Genomic DNA, 9,618 nt, shown 5'->3' with positions numbered 1-9,618 from the left:
ACTGAATTCTGGACAATCAGTGTAATGGACCCGGTCAAGAAATGGACAGTCTGTGAAGAAGTAAACACGGATGATCAGGAATGACTCATTGTGCAGAGGAGGAGACAGGGTAAGTCACTAATCAAACATAAAAATCAATGAACTGCGCAAGTGCTCACTTTGGGAATTGGCAATCTGTTGGCCAGGGTCTGCTGTGCACCTGGTTGCTAGCCATTTTAGTTCACATTTCGCGTGTCCAACCCCTTAACAATCTTATATGTTTCTATGAGATCCCCCTCATCCTTCTAAACTCCAGAGTGTACAAGCCCAGCTGCTCCATTCTCTCAGCATATGACAGTCCCTGGAATTTACCTACGCTGCACTCCCTCAATAGCAAGAATGTCCTTCCTCAAATTAGGGGACCAAAACTGCACACAATATTCCAGGTGTGGTCTCGCTAGGACTCTATACAACTGGAAAAAACAATGTAACGTTATACCTCAAGAAGGTGGATGCGTGTCAGAAATCTCCAGTTGTTCACTGTGTTGGCTCTTGAACAGATTGTCTGTAACCATGACATGTGATTGTCGACTTCAGGAGGGCGCAGCCAAAGCATACACCCCTCAACATCAGTGGCACTACAGTGGAGAGAGTGGAGAGCATAAAGTTCCTCGGTGTGCAAATTACAGACAGCCTCACCTGGTCCAGGAACACCACTGGGACTGTCAAACGGGCCCATCAGCGACTGCACTTCCTGAGGAAACTAAAACAGGCCTCACTCCCCACCAACATCCTCAGGACTTTCTACAGGGGTACGGTGGAGTCTGTACTCACGTACTGCTTAAATACGTGGTACTCCACCTGCAACTGCTCGGACAGGAAGGCTCTGCAGAGGGTAGTGAGGGGAGCAGAGAGGGTCATTGGCGTCTCCCTACCCTCGGTACAAGAACTGTTCCAGAGCCGCTGTCTGAAAAAAGCTCAGAGAATTGCTAAGGACAATCTGCACCCCCTCCACATACACCTACATAAATTATATGTATGACTGCAGGGAAACAAAATTTTGTTCAGACCGAAAGGTCTGAATGACAATAAACGAATCTAATCTAATCTCCTGCCATCAGGCAAGAGATATCGAAGCATCAAAGCCCGGACTACAAGACTGCTAAACAGTTTCCTACCACAGGCTGTGAGGCTGCTAAACAGTCACCCTGTACTCACAGTCACTTGATTCTGCGGCTGGCACGGCCACTTTAATAACTGACACTGGCCACTCAAATCAGCTGCCCCGGACATTTTATGATTGGTTTATTGTATTTTAACGTTGTGTTTTACCTGCTTTTAACTATTTATACTGTTCCATCAGGGACTGGATTGTTTTTAGTATTATGTGTGAAATGTTTTAAATTTCATGTGCGATGCTCCGCTATTCCCTGGGAAACGTCTTTTCATTTTGCACTGTACAACTGTTGCTTGCAAGATGACAATAAAGGTTGATTGATTGATTGATTGATTGATTGATTGATTGATTGATTGATTGATTGATTGATTGATTGATTGATTGATTTCCTGTAACATTCACAACCCCTTTCTCCACACTCTCTGAAGAGAGAAGTGAATCATTGAATTTAAATAACCTGCTTGGGGTCAATAATAGTTTGGGGTATTCACTTCCCCGAGGAAAGGATCCGCTAAACCTTCAGACACATTCGAGTTCTTGGGCTGGGCAGTGAATATTCCAGATGTCCTCCTGATCTGGGCTGGTCCCAGAAGGGCAAGGAAATGTAAAATTCACCTAAGAACCACTGAATGGAGGAACAGTGTTGGTGCCAGTGGAGGGGTGAGGGTGTGGGTGAAGTGCCCAGTGTTCCACTCCTCCACACACACAACAGGCTCCGTGCTACAACTCACTGTCTCCATCTCCTGTTGGGTTTGACATCCTGTGTTCATTGGTCTGCAGGGGTCTACAGTTATTTTCTTCATTGTTCACCGTCTTTCTCTGGGAGATCTTACTTTGTGTTTGTGTTCAATGGTCATCTTTCCCTCATTTTCTGAGTTACCATTGCTCCTCTTCTCTGACCTTTACTCTCAGATCCTGTCACATTCCCAAAGATTATGTTACTTCCATGAGATTCCACCACCCTGCCAGTCCATAGTTTAAACTCCCACCCACTGCCCTACTTGTCCCGGCTGCTCGTATTCTGCTCTCACTCCGGCTCAGGTACAGCTCCTCCCTGTACTGTTATGTGGCAGCTTACTCAGCATTCCAACAGCAATGACCATTGTTTATACCCACAGGAAGGGATTTTCACATGGATCGATGGATCTTCATGTAGTTACCAACACTGGGCTGCTGGCCAACCTGACAATTATAAAGGCATCGAACTCAGTGACAGAAGTGTTATTTTCTTGGAAGTTAATTTCAGACACAATATTGAACAGGAGGTTACCTGAACAGACCTGCTGTTACGCAGAGGGAGTGAACCAACCTCATGGGTCCTGTGCTCTGCAGAACTGGACTGACTGCCCAGCAGTGAGAGGAGGATATATGGGATGTAATGCAGGAGTCAGGGGAACAGACACCGAGCGTAACTGTGCAGGAGGAATGTACAAGAGGGTAACACTGGAGTTAGAGGAAGATACAGTGTGACACGGCACATAAAGAAAGAATTGAACAGACCATTTCACTGTTCAATAAACATCAGATTGGCAGTGGAGCAGAGAAGTCATGGGGCTCACTGTTCCTCAAGTGCACAGCAGGTGGAGCTCAGGAGCAAGAAATCAAGCACATTATTGACTTTGACTCAAACAGACGCAACATTTTGACCAAAGATTATAGAGGAGCAAGATAAACCACTCGACGACAAAGCTGTAGTACAGTCATGGGCTCATGGGTAATTCGTGGCGCGCCATTTTGGGAATCATATATATCAGGGTCTTTTTTTTAATGGGCTTCTGTCATGGCGCCCACATCTACACGCGTAGCGAGCCGTTCTGCTATAGTGTTCGAATCGCCAATGTAAGCGATTCAAGCAGTTTATAGCAGTCTTTCTTCAGGTTCCCCACTAAAGACGAAAGGTAAGAAAAAAATTATAACTTTCTGTCTTGAGGCCGATCTCTTCCTATAGCTCAGATCGCGGAGCTGGGGGTCGCCAGAAGAATTGCTCTGATCGCTGGCCCCGCGCGGACTATAACACTCTGAAGCCACGGTGTGTGGAGCTTCTAGTCGCGGGGGCAGCGTGCACTTTCCCTCGCGGAGTCTGGGATCCCTCGCCGGAGAAAAGCTCCGATCGCCGGCCCGTGGCCTATAACATCATGAAGCCCCGGTCTCCGGTAGGAGGCAGCCGATTCAGGACCTCCAAGCAGCGGAGATCCCGAATCGGCTTGTGTTTAAGCCAGTTTGAAATAGTGTTAAAAATACAGCAAAAAAATGATGTTAAATATACACAATGTACATGATCAGTGGTGTTTAAAATACATGATAAATAGAGTTATAGGGAACAATGACATGCCACGAGGAGTGTGAGATACAAATTCAATCACAAACTCTTCAGAGACAAGGTCAAGAAACAAGTTTTCCTTTATTACATTTCTGCGCAGAAAAGGGTGTCTCTCCTCTATCATCCTCTAGAGACACACAAAAATGGAGGTTGTATCTATCTTTTATACCTTTCTTCACTATGGTCACTACCTCATGTCTCCCCATCGAGCTTCGTCCAATCATAACATAAAGCCCACATTCCCACGAGAACGTCCAGAAACGTCTCGGAACATCTCCTGACGTCAAAGGCTTCTGCTGGAGTTTTTATCTGTTACTTCTTTATCTAGAAGTTCCCTCTGTCCTGTATATTGTTACTTTCTTCTACCAGCAGTTTGGCTTCTGCTGACACCTTATTTCTTTCTAAGTTATATTTTTCAGAGTTCTAGTATAAATCAACCATCCCTATTAACCCTTCTCTCACAAGGAGCACACATTAAAGCCTTAATTTCCTTCCCAATGTATGATGACTGTAACATATATAATTCTATTCTTATAATCCTGACAATGTATTATATTATATAAGACATTTTTTGGTACATCAGCAAGTTATTAGAAAGTCTTCTTTTATAGATCTAGACTTAGCACAATAATAAAGGTAGACAAAAATGCTCCAGCTCCATAAGTATTTCTCCAGCATTTTTGTCTACCTTCGATTTTCCAGCATCTGCAGTTCCTTCTTAAACAATAATAAGGGTATCAATTTTTACACTGCTGTACATTTTTGGTTTTGTTCTTGTTGTAAGGCAGGCATGGTATTGTAAGCTCTTCTACATTTAAGTTAAATCAAGTCAAGTCAAGAGAGTTTATTGTCATGTGTCCCAGATAGGACAATGAAATTCTTGCTTTGCTTCAGCACAACAGAACATAGTAGGCATGAATACAGACTTTATTCAGTAGGCAAAAATTGACCTATTAGAGGAAAAATGCATCTTCAATATACATGTCTCTCCCCACCCCTGAAAACAATTGCATTTAAGTGACATATCATCCATTCTGCAGTTATGTAGTTATAATCAGATTTGTTCTTATGTTAATTCTACATGATATTTTACTGTAATTTCAGATGTTGACAGTGGGTCCAGAATACTCGTTGATAAGATCTCCTATAGGGAACTACGGAGTACTTGTCAAAGAACTGCCGTCTTTGTTCTGAACACTCTGTATATCTCACACATAAAACAATAAATTATGTAAATCTTACCATAAATGACAGAAATAAAAAGTGTTATCCTTGTTTATGAATTTTGTTGTAGAATGATTTAAAATTGAGTGGATTGATGCAATATACTGCTAACCCACAAATGTTTAGGTATGAGATATTCACATTTAAAAACTCACTCAGAGCTCGGGTGGCTGCGAGGGGCTACCGGGCCCGGACAGCGGAACCGCAGCTTGACCCGGGGCTCGCAGGTGACCTGGGAACTGCAGCTAGTCCTGGAGGGTCCTGGCCCCTATACTAAAGAGTCTGCGGACCCCTGGACTAAACCCAACCCTCCATCCTGTCCCGCCATCCTTTTTCAAAATTTCATATGGTGGTGCGTCTTCATTGCCGGGAAATAGGGTAACTCATTTCCCTCAAATATATGTAGATTTCCCTCAAATATATGTTAAGTTAAAAACTAAACTATGGTAGCAATGCACAGTTTTCATGTATAATGCTCACACTTCTACATCAATGTAGGTATGTATACACTATATTTCTTTACACTAATATAGAATGAAAAAATATCTTGGCATGTGTTCATTTATATTTTATTCACAATATTAGGAATTCAGAGTGAGGTTGAATGAAAGAAAAAAAAGTTCAACAAAATTAGGAGATCACAAGAAAGAAACTAGAGAAACATACATATGTGTGTTTTATATATTTATATACATATATATCACCCATATATACGCATCATAAATACGCATCATATAATGAATATATGGGTTTATATATATAAGAAACTAGAGAATTATGTATGTGTGTTATATAATCGATATATATACATCAATATCACATTTATATATCTATCATATATATAATATATGTGTTTATAAAATATAAATATAGGCAAATATATTGGCTTATGGCTTATGTTCCTTATATCATAGCAAAATATAAAGGCAAATATAATTGTCTTTATGGCTTATGTACATCATGAGAATAGCTCATGTACATCATGAGTTGCTTTAAATCAAAGTTGCTTCTGATCTATGAGGAACTTTGAAATATATTATCTCTATCTTGCCACTCACACAGAAACACACACATACCGTTCCCCCACAACACTGATTAAACAAAAGATCATAGAATGAATATGGTCCAGAGACCTTTCATTGAGCATTGTTGCTCATTTTATACGCAGTTTCCCTTTTTAAATGTTTTTTTTATTAAAGGAGCACCTTATTTATTATAAACAAAGATAATAATAGTCTAACAATGAAGGCTAAGAGAACAAGATAAACTACAAAATCCAATGGACTGACGTGGATTAAACTGTGAGAGGCAGAACGGAGATCGGTGTCTTATTCCTAAAATGGCGGAAGCGACGTTCCGTTGCGTTCTGATACGTACTACACGTCAATCCATTGGATTTCACAGGAGTGGTCTATCTTGCTCCTCTAGTATCTTTGATTTTGACCAAGTGGAAAACAGAAAATGTTGAAAACACTCAGCATCTGTGGAGAGTGGAACCTTGATGACCCTCCAAGTTCCTCTCCACAAATGCTACCTGACCTAGTGCGTATTTACTGCATTTACTTCATATTTCCCTCATCAGCACAATTTGCTTGTGGCCTAATAGGTAAATCATTTTCTCTTTTCATGCTTTTACATGAGTGGCCTTGTATTAGTAAATAGCCTGGAATGAAGCGCTACTGTCAGCAATGGTGAGTGTCAGATATCCCGACTGCCCTGTGATGGCCTTGTTAGACATTGATGTACAGAATAATTCTGGCATCAAACCTGTCCTCTACTGCCATGAGTAAATATCACTTTTGATCCCCTCCTATAACCCTTTTCCTGTTGCCCCATGATATGATGGTCACTGCTACCTAGATGTTCCACGGTGACACTTGCTCCAGTTGACACGGCTCATTTCCCAGAACCAAGTCTGGTGACGCTGCCTTCATCACTGGGCCAGAAATACACGGATAAACCGCCCCTTACATTCTTGCTATTCCAGTAGAACTACAGATTGTCCAATAGCTCAGTAGCACAGCTCGATAACGTTTGACTCTCTGCATTTTCTCTGCAAAACATGCAGCAGGATATACAGTTGAAAATATGAGCAGAGAAATGTTAGATGAAGCTTTACTTCAAGTCCCTCAGGAAAATAAATAAAGGCATCTTAATGAATGAACCATGGGGTCTTGTATTGCAGAGTTCCCTGAAAGTGACAAGCCAAGTGGGTGGGATGATAAAGAAGGAATGCTTACGTTCATTGGTCAGCGCATTGAGTGTGGAAATCACGAATCGGGTTGCAGCTGTGCAATATTGTGGTTACTCCACATTTGGAGCAGTGTGTGCAGTTCTGGTCTCCGCATTGCAGAAGGGCCTCAGAGAGCGAGCAGAAGAGTGTTACCTAGATCACAGCGTATAAGTTAAACGGAGAAATTAGACAAGCATGGATAGTTTTCTATGGAGTGTCAGTGGCTGAGGGATGATCTGATGGAAGTGTAGTAAATAACTACTGCTCTCGTGACACTTTGCTCCCCCATAAAGTTGAGCCATCCAGCGTTCTAGGGTCTTGACTCTGGATGCGGTCCTGGGGAAATCCTCTCCCCCATCATTGCCAGGAACTAGCTGATTCAAAGTTGGGATCCCTGAAGAGCAGATGTCATCATACAAAGGGATTCAAGAGTAGGCAGCTGGAAATGAAGCTGAAGTTAAACAGGTTCACTGGCCCACAGCATGACAGAGAGGAGTATAGAGACTGGAAGCAAATACTGACACAAAGTGCTGGAGTAACTCTATGGGTCAGGTAGCATCTCTGGAGAACATGGACAGGCTGGAAGCAAAAATGTTTTATTTGAGAGGAAGCAGAGCTGAAGAAAGAGACAAGAAACCACTTCCCCAGGTGTTTCTCCACCATTCTATTGGAGACAGAATTCTAATAGAAACATTCTATTCCCCAAACATTACTCACATGACCCATAGCCAGATATTCTGGTGGCATTCAGAGAGAAAGGAGCACTTCTGTTCCTTCCTCACCACCCTTGTAGGGCACGCCGCACCATGTACTCTTCACCAATATACTTCACCTCACCGTGTACGGCAACAGAAGGTTGCAGAGGGACTTGTCCTTTCAATCAGACACGTCTGACCTTGTTCTGCCAATTGTCAACAGGCTCTGTGAGTAGGCAGAGTAATCTCCTGAAATAAAAACACAACATGCTGCAAACACTCAGCAGGCCAGGGGCATTTGTGGAAAGAGAAACAGACTTAAAGTTTCACATGACACACCCTTCATTAAAACCTTCTGAATAATTCCACGGGCAAAAACAACAAAATGCTGGAGGTACTCAGCTGACCTGGCAGTATCTGTGATGGGAATTGTACAGAGTTTTGGGTCATGACCCGTCTTTAGACTGATGGAATATAAGGAAGAAAGCTGGTGAAGAGAGGTGGGGGGAAGGGGTGGGGTGGAGGTGTTGTGGAGAGTAAGGAGGTTGTCAAAGGAACCAGAAGAGAATTAAAAAGGAATCTTGGATTGTATAGTTTCTTGAAAGTGTCAAGACAAGTGGATAGGATGATAAAGAAGGCTTCTGCTTCAGACTGATGGAGTAGGAGGGAGAAAGCTGGTAAAGAGAGGTGAGGGGAAGAGGAGGGGCTGGGGACAATTAATATGTTGATTCGGGTAACATTATTCCACCCACTTTCCCTCCCTCTGGATTTACATGTTATTCCTCTCCCTTCCTTATATGATTCCGCATTTGCTTCCGATCGTCTCCATTTCACCTCCAGCTTTTGTTACCATCACCATCCATCGCTCCTCACCCGAATCCACCCATCACTTGCCATTTATTGCCCAATCTCCCTCACCTCTGCTCCCCTCACCTCTTTCCCAGCTGTCCCCACTCTGCTCCATCAGTCTGAAGAGCCGAGCAGAACCCAGTCATTGGTCCATTCTTTCCACGGTTGCTGCCTGACCCGCTGGGTTTCTCCAGCACTCTGTTTATTGCTCAGGATTCCATCACCTGCACTCTTTTGTCTCTAAATAATTCTCTGAATAGGTTGAACCAATTATTTCGCTCAAGAGTGGGGAAATGTTATTTTCTGTGTTGGTGAGTGGTTATAAACTCTGTGCTCCAGTAAAGGGAAGTTTAACCCAAAGGGGAGAGGTGTTGTTTAATGAGCGGAGCTGGGTTACTAGCAGGTAGCCAGCAGGAGGTGTCTGGTGGAGACAAATAACAAGAAGGCTTCACTCATGGACAGCACACGTACGTGTCTGTCTCCAGCTCTGTGTTGTTCAAACAAAGGTTATTGCTGAAAGAGAACACAAAATAGAGATACAGTGGAGGAAAAGAGAGCGAGAGAGATAACTGAGAGATCGAGAGCAATTGGGAGAGAGGGATAATGGAAGAGAGTGTGAAAGAACAAGGAACAGAGGGAGCATCACATCGAGTGAGAGGCTGAGATAGAGGAAGAGAGTGATAGTGGGAGTGAGAGAGTTCAGTTTAGCTTATTGTCACGTGCATAGATACATGATAAGGGAACAATGTTTACTGCAAGGTAAAGCCCACAAAGTCTGATCAGGGTTAGTCCAAGGGTCATCAAAGAGGTGGATAGCTGTTCAGCACTGCTCTCTGTTTGAGGTAGGTGGTTTGTGGTATAGGTGACGTTTCGGACCGAAACCCTTCTTCAGTCTGAAGAAGGGTTTTGGTCCGAAACGTCACCTATTTCCTTCGCTCCATAGATGCTGCTGCACCCGCTGAGTTTCTCCAGCATTTTTGTGTACCTTCGATTTTCCAGCATCTGCAGTTCCTTCTTGAACACAATCAACAGACAGTGATTGTTGTGGTCACAGTCAAGTCTCCTGAATTAGGTTACAATGGTTGTGTACATGTTATACTTGGAGCGTACTGTAGGATAATGGGATGTTGTGCTGTTTGAC

General features: G+C 43.0%; 1 long non-coding RNA gene across 1 annotated transcript; it reads left to right on the top strand.

The window, feature by feature from the left end:
• Positions 1–2,920: 2,920 nt before the first annotated feature.
• LOC116984939 lies at positions 2,921–7,522 on the top strand. Its single transcript, XR_004415180.1, has 3 exons — positions 2,921–3,054; positions 5,814–5,823; positions 7,512–7,522. It is a non-coding gene; the product is annotated as an uncharacterized LOC116984939 (long non-coding RNA).
• Positions 7,523–9,618: the final 2,096 nt, after the last annotated feature.

The sequence above is a fragment of the Amblyraja radiata genome, chromosome 21 (assembly GCF_010909765.2).
Source record: "Amblyraja radiata isolate CabotCenter1 chromosome 21, sAmbRad1.1.pri, whole genome shotgun sequence".
Classification (NCBI taxonomy): domain Eukaryota; kingdom Metazoa; phylum Chordata; class Chondrichthyes; order Rajiformes; family Rajidae; genus Amblyraja; species Amblyraja radiata.
This window is presented reverse-complemented; position numbering and strand designations above follow the sequence as displayed.